At 42.8% G+C, this 17,920-nt stretch overlaps 1 protein-coding gene and 1 long non-coding RNA gene across 9 annotated transcripts in view; one reads left to right on the top strand and one right to left on the bottom strand.

Moving 5' to 3' along the window:
- BCL2 (BCL2 apoptosis regulator) overlaps positions 1-17,920 on the top strand; it is a 96,108-nt gene that overhangs the window by 56,248 nt on the left and 21,940 nt on the right. The window lies entirely within an intron of this gene.
- Positions 3,054-17,920, bottom strand: part of LOC125329166 — a 54,763-nt gene continuing 39,896 nt past the window's right edge. For 7 of the 8 annotated variants that reach the window (XR_007205074.1, XR_007205064.1, XR_007205063.1 and 4 more), the window contains 2 exons: positions 17,460-17,559; positions 12,804-14,117 (listed from right to left, as the gene is read on the bottom strand). This is a non-coding gene — a long non-coding RNA (uncharacterized LOC125329166). Of the gene's footprint in view, positions 3,512-12,803; positions 14,118-17,459; positions 17,560-17,920 lie in introns of those variants that run through there. The other variant, XR_007205068.1, reaches the window with a different exon arrangement.

Here is a 17,920-nt window from a genome sequence, read left to right on the forward strand (position 1 = left end):
GGCTCTAGGGAGTCCTTATAGCAGCCTTGCAGTACTTAAAAGGGGCCTCCAAGAAAACTGGAGAGAGACTTCTTACAAGCACATGTAGGGATAGGACAAAGGGTGATGGATAGATATGAGGAAGAAATTCCTTACTGTGAGGGTGGTGAGGCACTGGCACAGGTTGCCCAGAGAAATTGTGGATGCCCCATCCCTGGAAGTGTTCAAGGCCAGGCTGGATGCAGCTTCAAACAATCTGGTATAGTGGAAGGTGTTCCTGCTTGTGGCAGGGGGGTTGGAACTGGGTGATTTTTAAGGTCTCTACCAACCCAAACCATTCTATGGTTCTGTGATTCCATATGTAAAAGATGCAAACAATACAAGAGCTGGGAGCAGAACTGAGGCCCAAGGCAGTAATCTGGTGCAGGATTTGAGATCTTTTTTGGAGTGCAGCTTTCTGAGACAAGGTTGCAGTAACAAAGTTTGTGTCACTTTTGAGACCAGAGTATGGTTCATAGGGGACAGGGTTGTTAATACAGCTCTTCTTTTTTAGAAGTAGCTGCATATATAAGTGGAACTCAAAGAACTAATTTCTTTTCTATTTTCTATACCATAAGCTTAAAATTTTTTTTGTCGATGGTGAAGTCGCAAGCAAGAGAAGGTGAGAAACTCAGTGCTTTTTACAGGGAGCTGTAACCTCATACAAAATACATCCAAGGCACAGAAGAAAAGCAGGGGCAGGTAAGGATGAACTAGCTGCATCTTCTAAGGGAGTGCTGTGGGGATGCTTCAAGGTTATAGATAAACCTGTTCACCCATAATGAAACAATCAATGCAACAGATACTAGCAAACCCCCCCCCCCCCCCCCCCAAAATTTCACATACAGATCGGTTATTTAGGAATATATTTGCTAGTAGCAGACAAAGTTAATCAAGGTGATCTCCTTTCCCCACCATCTTATCTTCACTTCCCTGCCAATGCACTCCTTTCCCTTTTCAGGCTGCTCAAAATGGATTCTGCTGTCTTCCTGTAAGAAATTCAAGCTCCACCTGTGTTTAATTAGATATTGGATAACCTGGGTTGTTGTATTACAAACATCTAGGACAAAAGTCTAGAAAAACTAATCAGTCATAGGTCAAAGAGCAACAGTTCCAATTTTAAGCCAAGTGAAGTGACAGGAGGTATAGAGAAAGACACCTGAAAAATCAGGACAATTGTTTAAAAAAACCCTAAATTAAGTAAACCCTGTTGCTTGTATCTACTGGCTTGTAACATATTTGAGATTACATAAAGTAGCAAACATATAAAATGATCTTTCTCAGAGACACATGAAAATTAATAATTTTTACAAGAGACTCTTTTACATTCCCTTCTTGCTGTTCTACAGTACATTTTAGATACACAAGGTAAATCTTTCTTGCAAAAGCAAAGGATAAAGAAATTATTTTCCTTTAAATGCTCATGCTGGTTTTGGAATAAAGGAAGGAAAGCACAGGGTGCACATCTGTAAAGGGACTGCTCCAGTGATAATACAGCATTTCTATGGCCTAAGGTACCACACGGGGAGTGTGGGGATCTGCAGTTTGCTGCTACTCCAGTGATGGATAGTGGGATGGTTTCTCAGCAGCAGTGGTATCTTTATAACATTCCTGCCCTAGTGGATGGTGGCGGGGAACAGATGCTCTTGTGGGCATCCATTCTTTGTTGCCATTCATGCTGGATCTCACAGTTGTTCCTGGGTGAGGGCATCTGCTGCTCCATCATAGGGATTGTTCCTCCCTCTGTCTCAACAAATTAGCTGTGAGCTCTGAAAACACTACAGCAGGAGGAGCATGCTGCATTTTCTCCTCAGGATATTCAAACCCACAGTGCTGGGTTTGAAATGAAGTGCAATAGTGGGCTGCAATCCCTTTGGGCTTGGAGAGGAATGATTCCCAGTCTTCCCATATCCCTGCAGAGTGGGGTGAGCCCAGACCCCCTGGATTAGATCAGAGAAGTAGTTTTGGAAGGAAGAGGAAAGCACAGGCCTCTGGGTTATATTTTTCTTTGAAGGAAAGTAAGTGCTTCCAAATGTAAGTGTCTGAACTCCCTGAGGACAGAGGCATTGCTCTGCAATCCTGAGTTAACCCCACACTTTGGCCTTGGGGTGAGGGCATGGTTTGTCTCCCACATTTTCCCTAGGTTAGCTCATCACTCAGCCAGCTGATTTCCACTAAGTCTTTCCCTAAATGTTTAAAACTCCCTCTGCTCCAAGCAGGGAAACCCCAACTCTACATGTGGGTCTGGCCAGACTCAAAGGCGAGCTGCTTGCAAGGCTTGAGGCTGTCATGAATAAGGTTCTCCCAAGGCAAGGTGGATAGGCATGTGTAGTGCCAGGGGCTGATTAGAGAGCCTGTGGGTTTGGCACCATCTGCTTGGGTATGTGAAGATGTCCTTAGCTGAAAGAAATCTTTCTCAAGATCTCCATGCCACAGGATTTTGTTTTACTAGCTGCAGGCCCCGTGCAACCCATGCTTTGTCTACAGCTGGTGAGCCTTGACGTTCATTGCAAAACCTTCCAGCCTTCAGATGCTAAAATTCGTGGCTCTTTCCCCCTGCCCACCCTAAGATTACAGCAGCCCAGTGGAAGGATCCTTCCTTCTGTAACACCCACCAGGCTCTCCCTCCTTGCAGAGCTGTCACTCTGTGGCTGAACTCTCTTGCCTTTGATTTTGTTCCTTTGGAAAGGGGCTCAGTTCTAATGACAGAAGCTCTGGCAGTCATAAACATCATCTGCTGACCCAAGAGCTCTCCTGCCGTGCGTACGCTGCTCCTTAAGAACTTGTGGTCTCCTTTCACTGCAAGGGCTCAGTGAGTCAGCAAAGTTCCTTGGAGTGCTCATGTGCCTTCACTAAGAGCTTTGTAAATACTGGACTTTGTTTTTGCAAAACAGCTGAGTAAAAGTTATCTGTTTATGATGTGATACCTGCAGTTGTATCTAAATACCTTGCAGCTTGCGTTTGTAAGGCTTGGCACAGTTCCTCAGCCACCAGACCAACCCCAGTGCAGCTTTGCATGCCTTCTGCCTTGAGATGAAGAGCAGGTCTTACGCTGCCACCTGCAACCTGGCTGGGAAATGAGTTTGCTAGAGGGTAGTTAAACTTGTTTCTGATCTGTGGGAAAGATTCTCCTTAGATCTGTAGAGGTTAGGGAGTAGGGTGTAGAGGTGGCTATTAACTCACCTGGCCTACTTGCCTGTGTGTCATGTAAATTTCACCCACACGTTCATTTGCTAAGCCTGGAAGATCTTATATTGCAGTGTTTGGAGCCACAAAGGGAGGGGAAAAAGAAGCATCCCCAGGTGGGCCCAGAAATATATTCCAGATGATCGGCGCAGGTGACGGATCACAGTGATAGGCTTGTCTCCCAGATCACTTTTGTTGTTCTTTCTCGAGTTTTCCCATGTGTCTCCGAGCTGTGGAACCTTTCCGAACCATGCTGTGCCACTCCTGTGTGGGGCTGTGGTGTGCAGGTTCCAAGCTACCTATGGGCCTGGAAATACAAGAGCAAGTCAGGACAGACAAACAGAACATTGTGCTGTGCTCTGTTACCCCAGCAGTCTCATGCATGGCTCCCAAATGTAGTGTTTCCCCATGGATAGGCCTTTCATGTACCTTTCACTGGCTTGGGACCGTAGAAAAAGGCATTCAGCTTTTCCTACCAGGCTCCTGTGGTGATTTCTAAATCCCTTACTAACTGAATATACGTCTTTTTGGTTTCCCCCCATGTTTTATACTTGCATTAACGCTGCTTCTGTATGCTCTTTAGTATTAAATGCCCTTCTATCTAGAGTAGTAGTTTTAGGCTTTTCTTGTCACAAACTTGCCTGTGGAACTGTGGCTGTCTTTTTATAAAACAATCTTTTTGTCAGTTATTTATTTTGTTAATTTTTGTTGCCCCTCAGTTACGCCAATACGTCAAGTTTGAGGATACTGACGCATTTAAATTTATTTCATACATTTCCGTGGTTGATGTTTGATTCTACTTGATCCTAATATGGTCATCATTATGCACAGCCACCTGCTAATTCTTCAATCTGTAAACTTTTTTTTACTTTTTGTCTGTCCGAATGAGGTCAGTACTCATCTCAAGTGTGCCGGGTGCATGACCGTCTTAAGGTATTTTTTGAATGACCACATGAGATCTCCAGCAAATATCTCTGAGGCTGAAGTCACCAATGATGGTAATTCCCCTCTCTACACATTACAAACAGATGGTTGAGGAGATGTTCCATTCACTGGTAGAATTTGTTCTGTAACAGATGCCTGCCAGCTGCCATTCCCTGCCCTGCTGCATGATTTTGTAGAGCTAACGAGATTAAGAAACTGTTGAAATTGATTTTTGCTTCTAAATACAGCAGATATGATTCTGAAAATGCAGGGAGGCTCTGTCTCAGATGGTGCGGGCTGGCGCAACTCCAGTGAAAAGTCAGTGGAGCTGAACCACTCCGCATTGGCCACGGTGCTGCCTTGAAGAGCAGCTCTCTTAAGTGAAAGCATCGGCATTAAGAAATCGACAACAAAAAGAAGTTTCCCAAGTAGAACAACAGCACAAAATTGGGATGAAGGGAGAGTTTGGGGCAGTTTAAAAAACTATTCTTCGCTCCTACCCGCAGTACAAGACTGCTGACACATCTTGAAAAATGGCTTTCACTGGAAACTCTGGTACATCACATAGCTCACTGCTCAGCCTCGGTGCCATGGCAGGAGGTTGTTTTGCAGCCTTCGAACTTGCTCGCTCATGAATCAACACTTCCCACCTGTAGCCACTGGGGCCGAAGCCACAAAACCTCCCAGGCTGAAATCCTTCTGCTGATAAAAATCTAGATTGAACTCGGCATGAAGCTGTGGAAGAATGCAGATGTGTATTTTGAGAATCCATGGTCAGGCTTTGAACAATCAGATGAGTATTAAGAGAAAAAAAATTGCAGTAGTTTAAAAATAACAGATCTACTGCATGGCAGCCATAAAAGGAGATTTTAAGGAAAGGAATAGAAAATCATGCCAGATGAACGCATTAGGAACAGCAGTTGATACGGCGTGTACTAATGACAACATATATATCCCCTTCCTCTCCAAAATACATGTGAGAACCTTGCAGGAGCAGCCAGAGCACACCGTTTAAGCTCCATTAGTACAACATTCACCACATCATCTTACCACTGCAGGCTTTTGCTGAACATTACTTCAGTTGCTTATGCCTCCAGACAAAATTTAAACTCGGGTCAAAGCTGTAAGCAGTTCTAAATTGAACAATCCAACTTAAAGCATTACAGGCTGTTTGAAAGCCTCTGTGACCCGACAGATTTGAATACTGAGAAACATGACATCAGAATGACCTTTCCTTCCGCACTGTTCTCACAGCTCCTTTCTTCTCAGTAGATACGTGAATCTCTACTGTCTTCTTAGTCTTAGTGCCTGATACGCTGAGTTTGTTCCATCCGTCCATCCATCCAGCCATCCATCCATCCATCCATCCATCCATCCCACTAGCACCTCTAGTTGCAGGGTCATGTATTCCCTCTCCTCTGTTTTGTAAAGGGATGAGAAGACAGCGCTGGGTCTCGGCAGCATTCCCCAGCTATCTGGACACTGCCATGGGCTTCTCAAACACCCTCGTTCCCAGAGAACAGGACTCTGAGGTCTGTCGTGGTTTGAGGTGATTGACAAAAGAGTTCAGGCCTGCCATCACCACCCCGCAAACCCAGCCCGTCTTAAATCACAGCCTGCTGCCTACATCAAAAGTCATTTGTGAAGAGCACAGTTGCTCCTCTGTAACTGATCTACGTGGAGTAGGTCATCAGCTGCTTATGAGCTTTCCTTCTGGTTTTTTTTCTCAAAAAAACCCCACAGTATGAAGTAATGTTAGAAATAAATAGTCTCATCTTTCTCCCCTAATTATAGAAAGAGGAGCCTTGTTAGGCTACATGTGATTTTCAGTGGCAGCTCCTCACCTGGGAGTTCAAGTGGGTTTCCTACAAGTTACAGTAATTTGGTTCAGCAAAACCTGAAATGAAACACTTTATTTTCTGCAAATCCACAGGATGATCTTTGAATACTGAGCTTTTCTCAAGGTGACTTTGAAAGCCATCTTCCTTGCCCCAGCAATGAGATCTCTGTGCATGGCGTACAGCTGTGATAATCCCTGGAGAGTTTTGTCCAAGCCAAGAAATTAAGAGCCCTGTCTAATGGGGTCACCGGCTGCTAATGAAGTTGCACGTTCATAAACTACAGCTACAGCCCTCAAGGGAAACTCCCCGTCATCCCTGCTTTGGGAGATGCAGTTTGTCTGTGTCATAGGAGCTCATAGGACCTGTGAGAGCTGCTGGAGGCAATCTGCTGTGTGGGCTTTATTTTTAACCCCACCTCCCCAACCCTTAAGCAGGTTCTTCTTTCATTCACAAATTGAATTGAACAGAGTTTTAATTTTGGTGCCTGTGTCAATTTGTCAGCAGTAGTCAAACGAGAGAAGAGTTATCCAGGTTTTTTCCTCCTGTGGAGGATCAAACAACAAATCTGTGTAGGGAATTCCTGATGGAGAAGCCTAAAAGGAAGATTATGAATTTTCAAAGCCGTGGCCTTGTAAACCAAGCGTCTCTGCAGACATTGTGGAACAAGAGCTCATTAGGAATAATCATCTAAAACCTGACTGAAATCTCTGTAGCTTTCTGACTTACACCAGATGAAAATCTGATCCATTTACCTAGTTTTAAGTCCAAACACACGTTCTTGTGGTGGAGACATAATTTCCTTTGCATGCTGTAATCACTGCTCTGCACTGTGACAAGCAAATATTTATTGGGCTTTGCAGGGCTCAGCAAGAGCTTATAGCACATTTCTTTATGGCATTTGTTTTGCTATACATGATGTATATTTTGGTGGGTTTGCTGGTGCTTTATTTGATGCTCAAGATCAATCATTTCTGAAACACAACTGTGACATCTTGGGAAAAGTAACTTCCACTTCCTCAGTACTAATCTATCAGGTTGACTTTATTTCCGTCACAGCATACCAAGAGCAAACAACTTCCTACTACTCCGTGCTTTTCAGTTAAATGCCTTTTCCAAAAGGTTAGGGGAATGCTTGTGTCATGGAAAAAACAAAATCCAGTTATGCAGAAAATAAAGAGGTGCAGTGGATCAGGCTTAATTGAGCACTTAACAGGCTCAGACTAGCCTGAGCCTGCATTAACTGAACCACTGAATCCATCCAAGCTGAACAGTTGTAGAGCATTTGGGCTGTGCAGTTAAGATACACTTCAGCATGGGGTTCTTTATCTGCAGGTAGTAGCACTTAACCACCTGGGCAGCCCCCTGGAAATGACTCCCAGCATGGGCAGGGCAGAGGGGCGTTTTGCATCTGCACAGGGCAAGCTGCTCTCAGGGTCTCTGCATATGATATCCCCCTCTGCCTCTCTCAAGATGCAGCTAAGGTTGTTCCTTGTGCTTTTCTCTTTTTTTTCTCAAGTCTTTGTCGTATGAAACAGGTGTTGGGGGATGTTCTCAGGATTTCAGGTGGCTTGGAGGCAGAAGGGCTAGTGGATGACTTCGTCCTTCCTACAAGACCTTCTCTCTCACATGCTTCTGATGTCTCACTAGTGTGATGCTACTTCTTCCTTTCAAAGGAGCCGGTGTCTCAGTCAGTGTGGGAATTGCCCCACAAATCCCCACCTGACTGGAAATAGTGCTTCTCAAGCTGAAAATAGTGCTTCTCAAGCTGAGAGTTAGTTTTTGCTAACTAGACACTGTCACAGCTGTTGGTCATTCTGCAGTACTTTCTGCTAGACTTTATTTTTGAGCTGGGGAAAAAACCCCAGTCCTGTGCACACTGTTAGATCAGACAGGTGATAATGTGCCTGTTTTAGGTGATCAAAAAGATAATTGGTATCATTACTATGCCTGCAGATAATTTAGGATTCATTAAAGTAAGCGTTCAGGGGGGAAAAGTGCGTGATTGCAGTTTTACATCGTGGTTATTACAGCATCCCTGGCTCTAGCAGGCAAATCAGGAACATTTTAGCTCAGCATTTTCTGGATTGTAGGGATCTATCTGTTGGCTTAGGCTTTGCAAAAATATAAGTGGTATTTACAATTGCACTTGGCAACGAGCTGCTTTTTTCTGATACAAATCCAAATGCTAGGGTTATAATTACTGTGAATGTTGCATCCTGCAATCTGGAAACATAAGCAACATGCATTGGTCTGGTCTTCCCAAAGAAATTGTTGAGGGCTGCAGTGACTATCCCTGAGGAATCTTCCCATGGTCCTGAATTATGTAGTAAGCCCACATCTATGTAATCTCCTCTCGATACTGTTTCATTTTGCATGCAATAACTGTATTAGACACCATTGCAGATTGACTCTGCAGGCTCATGCTGGTCCAGACATAAGATGTGGGATTCATCATCTTCCAAGGACTTATTTTAAATACTTAAAACAAAATGGAAGTCTTCTTCAATAGGGGAGAGATGCACTTGAAAATAGATGCTCTTTTATAGAGTAGACTTGCAGGTCATGTTTTACTCCTTGTAGTGATTAAGGGAGAGAACAGACCTTGATTCTTGGGAGTAGTAGCATAAGGATTACACAAGTCTTTTTTGTGTGAGGCCTGATCTTGACAGTGATCTGTGTAGATGCATACCAGATCAAGCCAGAGCAAAGCCAGATAGGCAGCCAACACCTAGAGACCTAAAAAAATATTACATCAATGCTCACGGTGACTGAGAGGGGTTGCCTAAATTTGGGGCTGGCGTGCCTCAGACAACAGCTAAACTTATGAATCACTTGTGGACCTGCCTGTATGCTGTTGGCATTGAAGGGTTCCTTGTTGCCAGCTGCCAAGAGGTAATCCTGCATGAGGGATGGATGATGGACCCCTCACAGGCCAAAACAGCACTGGAAATCTACTGGACTCAGTGGATGAAAACTGAAGCTAAAACCACAGCCGAAAGTTTGGGCCAGGCTATAAATAAAGTACCTGAGTAAACTGAGGAGAAATTGTTTTTAAAGGAACAGAGCAGAAGGAGAGAGCCATGTACATGCCTTGTGCTTCAGTGTTGGGATGCAGCTTGGTTGAGTCTTTTTTCTGGTGGGTAATACAGTGTGTGCTTGCAAAAAATACATTTGAACAAACATGGATGCTACACAATGTTAATGGGATGGGGGTTTTTTCCCATAAGCAATTTGGTAAGTTTTTCTTTAAAATTTGATTAACAACAGTCTGTGTAATTGGTGAATTTCCTATGCCAAACACTTTGTGTTACAAACATATAGTCACAGAAAAGTAAGAGATTCTTACACAAGACACAGGTAAACTCATAGTCTTTATTTTATCTATAAGGAAAAAGTCCCCTGAAAACTAACCAGGTCTCAAAATACTCTTCTCTAGAGTTTGGTTTTGCAGTCTATTATGAATTTGACACAGCAGAAAAATTTTCAGCTAAAGATAGAGGGGATTTTATTCAGACAGACTTGCTCTTTCTGTCCTGTGTGTCCCTACATGTGTATTTATATATATGTCCTTTAGAGAAGAAAAAGATGAACTATTACCCTCTTTGCTGAACTATACCCTAGTTAGCAAAGACTAACTCTCAGCTTGAGAAACATTATTTTCAGCTTGAGAACTTAGCTTTGTAATAAACTCAGACTAAAGTGAACCCAGAAAAAGACAACCACTGCAGGTAGAGTCTCATTTCCAACTTCTTCTATAAACAGACTCTTTTCTTCCATTATTTAAAACTGCTCAGCTGCTTCTCTGCAAGAAAACAGCAAAGGCAATTGAGCACAGTCTTGGTCACGTAAGTGGCTCTTGTCTAAAAAGCTAGTTCATATTCAATGCTGTCCTAGTTTTTCTTTTCTCAATCCCATAAAGGTCCTTTTCAGAAGAAATTCCAATTGATGAGCACTGGAATCAGTGTGTGAGCAGAAAAGTACAATATATAGCATACTGCTATAAAATTACAGATAAATATTTACATAGCTTTTCATGTCCCTTCACATTCTTTTAAGCTCACATTCTTTTCCTCTAATCTTCATTTGACCATTTCAAGCATGACTAACATACTTTGAATTATTTTTACACTTCCAACATCTACTCTGTAAAAACAGTGAACATGAAGGTGCAGGTGGCTGAGCTGAGTTCAAAAGATTCATTTGCCGAGAAGAACTAGGACTTTCCAACTGTATTTCTGTACTTGAGTTTCTTAATAAAGCCACTGTGTTATCCTGAACTTAGGCGAACTCCATGGTTACGGTGGTGTCGATTAACCATAGTGTCAAAGAATCACTCAGCCTGAAGCAGCCAATACAGGGATTTTTATTTTCCTCTCCTCTTTATCCAAGCATGGAAAAAGGGGCAGGTTGCTACATATTCTTGTTGCACCTTATCTAAATATATTGATCACTTCCTCTGGACTCTTATCTGTTTGCTCTGCAGTGGCTGTGGTTCATTCACACTGGGATTTGCAGGGAAGCTGAATGGATTCAGCCACGTGAGAGGTACTGGTGGGCTGGTTAAGGCCGGGTGACACTGTGCCTGGCTTCTCTTTTGTTTCATCTGGCTGGTTGTTTGACATCCGCCAGCCTCTCTGTTCATTAAGGCGGTGTGATGAATGGAAGGCAGCGAGTGTAATTGGGGCAGTTAGGGCCACCTGGTTCATAACTATAACAAATATCCACTAGTGCATCTCTTTCAGCACCACATGCACCACTGAAGTGCAAACTGGGTGATAGTGAATGGAAATCTTAAACTGATGTAAAGATTCTAGTAGTTTCCAGAGTCATGCTGGCTTCTCTTGCCCCAGCCTTTTTAAGGCCCATAAAAGAACCTTTTCAAAGGTAGGCTTCCCCCAGTAACAGAGACTACATTCATGTAGCATTATTGTGCAGAAGACATATGGTTCTGCTAGTTTTTTTACACTGGGACAACTTCATTAGAGTAGATCCTGCACTGCCCCAAGGGTGGGTGTACCCAGCTGTACGGAATTGAGCTGGTGGGTGGCATGGTGGTTTTTGTTCCATTCGTGCAACACGTGTGTGGTACAGGTGATGTGCTGGGGAAGGCAGGAGAAAGGTCTCTTGTACCACGGGTAATCCTTGTGCAGAGAGGGCAGGAAGTTCAGCCCACAAGATTTAAACACCAACTAATTTAAATACCAGCTGATTTAAACACCAGCTTCGCACTTGATGCTCCCAGACTATGCCTTTTCCTGAGCTGAGCTCTGCCAGACCTGACTTGAGCAGGGCTACAGTGGGCAGAGATGTGGTGCTGTCTCTAGTTGGAAGCACAGACATTGTATTGGTGCACAGGACTGGATAACAGTGACTCGTAGATGTGACCTTGGACTCAGCACTGATCAGTGGAAGCAGTACTCACAGTGTATGGGAACAGCCCCGCGCTGGCCAGTGACGATAATGTCTTCAGCAGACTTTGCATCGTGAAGCGGTTAATGAATTCTTTTGTAGTGAAAGGCTGGATTCAATAAAAAGTTTCTGGGGCAAGTTACCATAGCCTGCCATACTACAGTGTGTCAGGCAGACCCTTTTTTTTTTCCCTTTTCATTTATTTTTTCTTCCCCTTTTAATTTTAAATTGAGTGCAGCTGACTGCCTCCAATGCTGTTAACAATGGCACTTCTTTCCCTGGGACAATGTAACATTTAAAACAGATAAAAGCTTATGTGGGGCCAATAAAAGTTTGCCCCCATCCTCATTCCTGTAGGGCTGGTTTCCTCACCGTTAACATTTTTTAAGTAGCAGGCACTATGAATATGAATGTAAGTGACTTTTACATGCTATTACTCATCAGTGGGTAACTCCGAACAGGCATCACTGGAGGGATGTGCCCAATCTCAAAGAAACTTTGTGGCCCAGCAGCAGGGGAGCAGTGCTGTGTGAGATGAATCCTCAGGGGAAAATGGGAAGTCAGTAGGTGAATAACTGGGGTCCAGAGTGGCATGGCAGCCCAGCTGCCCCAGTCCAGCAAGAGTAGCAAAATGGGAGGACACACACAGGTGACACTCAGCAGCCTGTGTGCTCCTTCTGGTGGCTGATGGAGAGGGAGCAAGTCAGTGGGTTCTCGTTCCAGATTTTCCATCTGAATTGCTTGTGCAGGTTGGGTTAGGGGTCCAAATGAAACCCTCTGAGCGTTGGTCTTTTGTCCATAGCAGGGACAAGGAAAGGCATATGGCTTGCATACCTTCTTGGATGGACAGTATGCATTGAATACTAACAAAAATCATTAGTAGCAACATTATAATTTTGAAGGCACTATAAAAGCGTTAGGTTTTATAAATGCATTTTAAGGTGACTTCTTTCCTGATCAGTTTCTGTGTGATATGTATGTGCTTGTACACAATCAGTCTGATTTCTCTTTCAGTCAGCAAACTAGTTTTAAAGTAGTCTGTGTGTTGCAGGGATGTGTGTTTTGACTGTCCTCCCTGCAGAACTCAATCCAGAACATCCATGACTTTTCCTTCCTGAATCTTCCTTTGCCTTTGGTGATTTTTGGATTAAGCTCCATGTTGCTTTGTGTATTCATGCATCTCTGTGAAAGAGATTTATGTTATTTTACTTATTTATTTATTTAAAATGGTTTTAAAGCCTTGATCAGTGCTATGATGAGAAAGTGCCTCTGTTCCTTTCCTCCATGTGCCTCCTAGTCTCCTTGGTGCTTGGTTCCCACCTCAGTTGCTGTTGTCTGTAGCTACCAAACCTGCCCAGCTCCGGGGGTTGAGCCCCTTCTCTGCCTTTCCCACAAAAAACACACATCAGTAACAGGACCAAAGAGTTGGTGCATCATGCACTGTTTATGCTTACAAATTTAGAAATATGATTGCTCCCCACCAGTGTTTACTAATTACATATTCCAGCCAAAGCAGGAATGAGTCATTTTTACATTGCTCATAGAAAATTAAAAAAGGCTTAAACACCCACAAAATTTGCTTACTCTTCAGGTGTAGCCCCCGGAAGGGTGAGGACAGCTTCCGCCGTATTCTGGTTGGAAACATCACTGACATGACTGTTGGGAAGTTGAACAGTCCCAAACCAGTGACAGGTGATGTGCAAAGAATTATGGAAAAATGCCATGAGGTCAGATCCTGAGGACGATTTTTTAAAAAAGGCTGGTTGCAAAAAATGTGCTTGACTTCAGTAAGGCCTTTTCATGACGTCGCCCGACAACTCTACGTGGTGCTTGTAGAATTAAGCCAGTCTTTATCCACAAAGATAGGAAGTCAGATCTTTTGATGCACTAGTGGCTGTCAGCAAACCGGTACAGATGGTCGTTTTGTTCAGAACAACATGCACAAAAGTATCCCAGAGATGCAGCTCAAAATACCCACATTGCTCTCGTGTGTCAGTCCCTCTCTTTCCATTATTGCAAAATGACTCACAGGCTTGAAAAGGCAAACATTGATCAAAAGACCGAAGAGTGATTTACTGGTGCAGGATGGGACAAGATGTTGTTTTAGCCCAACAAACAGTAACTGCATTTAGAAGTATTGCCAAGGGAGTCCGAGGCGGTGCTTGCTTACTAAATTGGGTAAAATACAGGGATTTCACCAAATGCAAATGACAATGAACAATATGTATGACTCAATATATCCGCTATGCTTTCAATGTGCAGTCAGGGGGTGGTATAGCTGACCTTTTAAAGTGATGCTTTTCAAACCACATTGTTATGATTATCAAAGTGTTCATTTTAGAGTACAATATTTGGACACACTCCTGTTAATTTTCTCGTGTATCATTTGAAGGCTGTTTTCCCCTCTGTTTATAAGAAAAGCACTTCCAGGCAACCCCTAGAGTGTCATACATTTATTTCTATGTCTAACGAGGGAGTGAAACTTGCCATCAGTTCTCTGAGGCTTGACACACACCTCTGGAGTACTTCAAGTCACGTATGGAATTAGCTAAAATAAGTTTGATGGTGATTTTGTGAGACCTTCCTGTGTGCCAGAAATAGTCTTCAAGAACAATGTAGGGCGAGAAATATTCTTTGCTCTTTAGCCTCGGCTTCCTCCTATCTAAAAGCTGTCGGTGGCATCTCTGGCCGTGCAGAGCAGATCCCAGAATGGCTGTGGGGTGATTCCAATTTTCGGTACTGTAAGGGAAAGAAAATAATCTGGCATCAGATTTGCAAATTTAAGTGTAGAAAAGGCTGAAAAAAATAAAACAATCACAGCTCATAGTCAGCCCAAGGCCAGCAAGCAGACTGGAACAAGGCCCCCGCAAATCCAAGAGAGGCAGTTTTGCTGGGATGCATTTCCTCTCCGTCCTCCATCAGCCAAGCCAAAAACTTAACAGGAAAAAAATAAAAAGGAAGCCGTACAGAGCAATTTGGCTGCACAACTGGCTGCACTCATCACAGATAAATAGCCTGGGCTCAGCTTCTCCGTGGTGTGGGGACTCAGTGCGGTGCTCAGGGGCCGGGCAACACGCTGCCTCTGTGACCAGCAATAGCCACCACCCTGCTTCCCACAGCACTGCTCATCCCTGAGCAGTCACCCCTCTGGCCTGAGGGGTCTGGCACAGGCTGGGCCCACCACAGGTAAAGCACAGCTCTCCTGGAGCATGAGCTGCGATGTTGAGATGCCCCATCGGGTGAAGAGCTAAGTACTAAAATATAGCAGAATTTTCTATTGGGTTGAGGATGCCTTATTTTGATCATGGAGGTCAGACACAGACATGGGAATTCCCCCAAGCTGGTTTATTTGCAGATTTGTTCAGACAGTTTCTTTCTTTCTTTTTCTTTTTCTTTTTTTTTTTTTTTTTGTGACAAATCAGCCTGTTTTTTATAATAATCTCATCTTGAAACTTGAGAGGAAGGGAATATATGGGTGAGCAGCTAATATCAGTGAGTTCTGGAAACTCCCTTTTTATGGTCTCTCTCATTTAGCAGCTGTTTTGATACTTTCATTGCATTAAAAACTTATATGACGAGACTGACAATAAATTAACTTCATCTCTTCCAGTAAAATTAGCTTTAGATCACACTAAGTTTGAGAAAAGCACTACTAAATAGTAATAATATACAGACAACAGGGCTTTGATCTAATATATCATGAAGAAATAAAGCATCGGCAGTGTTACGATCAGAGAAGGCAAAGCTATTTTCCTTCTTCTTTACTGATTATTCCCCTGCTTCAAATATTATTTTAAAAGTGTATATGTAGGATCTAGTGACTTGTCGATGCAAACATTGGTTTAAAATTAATTTTAAAATATCTCTTTATGCAAAGCAATATATTTACTGATTTAAGTCATACCCATCTGGACATGTTTATCAAAATCAATCCTTGTCTACTATAAGCCATTTGCTGCCATTGCCACCCACTGGCCAGGGACAAACAACCATCCTGTTACTGACCCAGATCGACAAATATCCTGATTAAACAGACACATCTTGCTACACATCCAACTGCTTCCTATTCAGCATCTTGCCTTTAACACAAAATCTGGCCATCTTTGTACAAAATTTATTTACTGTTTTATCTTTAAAACATAAGTCATAGTCTGGGAAGGAGGGGGCAGGGGGAGCCTGTTCTGCAGACCGCGAACTCTGATCTGATAGTTTCATCCTTCTGTCATCTCTTTAAATGTAGTATCTAAAAACTGAAGGATCTCATCCTTTTATGTTTCTGTTAGACGAGATACAGTTTTGGCAATCTATAGTAAAATAATGAAACTGAATTACAGACTGTAGGGAACTGTTTTTCTCACATAGGGGTCAGCATATATGGTAATACTTTGGATTAAGGATGAAATTACTACAGGAGTGTAATAACTAACCTTGTTAATCTCTTCTCATTTTCTTAAGAGTAGTTTACAAAGAAATATTACAGCAATCACAGCTTAATATTGGAATCCTTCTCTGCTTTAATCACAGTCCTTTATATACTGTGATTTTATGTGTTATTTTGTCCTAATATTGCTAACAATTTTATTAATCATGTCTGTTGTTGGTTGGTTTACCACTTTCCTTCACAAATGATTTTAGGGCCCAATATTTATGCCTTTGAAACAAATTTGAAAAACTGATACAAAAATGATTCTTCTTAGAGGAGCTGCTCTTCACTTAGGTACCCATAAACAAAAGCTAAATCAGGCCCTTGGACTTCTCTTCCCTGCGCCTTTCGGTACCATACCAGGTTCATACCACCAATGCTGAGACAGCCTTCTCTACAAATGAAAGGCAAAGAAAGGCGATAATGTTTTGTTCTCTGCATCATTAGTAAGGGGGAAGGAGGAGAAGAACTTAGCAGAACAACTGCATCTTTTGTTTTTAAGTTCTTTGGAACAATTCTGCCAGGCAGTGCGTTTTCCCTCTGTTTCATTTGTCTTTGTTATTATCCTATCTAATTAAAATTCTGCAGTGCCGTCATGAAATTGTTGTCCGTTTAAGGTCACAAACAGCTTCTGTCCTAATGAAATATGAATTGCATTAGTTAATTGAATTGTGCACTTATTGTGTGTTGTGAATGCACTGAGCACACTTATATTCTTAACATATACTGAGCATTTTTATCAGTTTAGGCAGTGTGTGGACATAGAAAATGCTGCTATCATTCTTTGCATCACAATAGGGAGATTTAATTGGCAATAGACGGGACTAAGAAGTGTTTGTGAAGGACAAGAACTCTAAGATCTCACACAGGCATCTGCTAGCTAGGATGAGATCGGCTCTTCTCATCCACCCCCAGTGGTCTGGGGTCAGGGCACAGTCCCGAGCGGAAAACTCGAATAAACCCTTATTATGCATGGTGTCTCTGTGATGTCTGTCAAGATAGGAAGAACCAAGGGAGAGTAACGAAACATCTGTGGCCTTCTGCAGCAGGAGGCTTTCTGGGTTAAATGAACCTCGTAATTGAAACCCTCAGTGCATGGTCCAGACTGTTCTCTTCCAGGGTCTGCCTGATCTCTGTGCAGATACTACCCCCACACCCCTGGTAACACAACAAGCTGAGCTCTGGGGTCCTTTTCACAGCTGGGAGGTGCTTTCTTTGAACTGTGGGAAGATTCACTTTAGGATGTTGAGGACCTGATCACCTCAGGGCTGTGGATGAAGCAGGTGCTTACAGGAAGTGCAGGCTCTGGCACTTAGCCTTTACAACGTGTAAGATGGATGTTTTGCATCGGTAACCACTCAGTGGTGGACTTTACTAATGAACCAGACTATTTTGGAGGATGGTCATTAGCTGGGAAAACAGTAACAGAATACTAGATTTAGTTTCTGTGCATGGGTCTTGATTTTTCACCTAGTTCTTCAGCCTGTTCAGCATTATACGTACACACACGTGTTGTCATATATATGTGTGACGTGCATATGTATATTCATATACATATATGTATATCAACAGTGTTTAGCCGTTGGATTTATTTACAGGGAAAGTATCTTTGGATTCTGCATAATATTTCTGTAAGGTAGTAAATCTGAATATAGTACCTTCCAGATATTCTTGAACTTGACAGGTGTGGAGAGGTATCTTTTGTTCTGTCAAATAGTGCCTCCCTTAGCTCAAAATGGTACTTCATTCAACAGTAGGCTGAAAGAAAAGCAATGTTCAGGCTGAAGAGTTGTTGAGAAATTTCTTCTTCTTCTTGTCATTTTCCACTCAAAAACCGAGGTGATATGCAAATAGCATTTTCTTTTACCACAGCAAACTAATGCAGGAATATAAAACCACTTAAGATAAACACAGCTGAAAATTGACTTGCCACAATACACAATTCCCAAAGGGAAATACCATGACCCTTTTTACAAGAAAAACAGAGAGAAGAGTGTCTGTGCTTGATCTCAGCAGGCATGGACAACCCCTTTGTGGGGACTTCCCAGCTCTGAGCGCGTGCAGAGGCACTTGTCATTTCCCACTGTGGGTGATCCTCCGCAGCTGCTGTAGCACTTAC

This window comes from Corvus hawaiiensis, chromosome 1 (genome assembly GCF_020740725.1).
Source record: "Corvus hawaiiensis isolate bCorHaw1 chromosome 1, bCorHaw1.pri.cur, whole genome shotgun sequence".
NCBI classification, from domain to species: domain Eukaryota; kingdom Metazoa; phylum Chordata; class Aves; order Passeriformes; family Corvidae; genus Corvus; species Corvus hawaiiensis.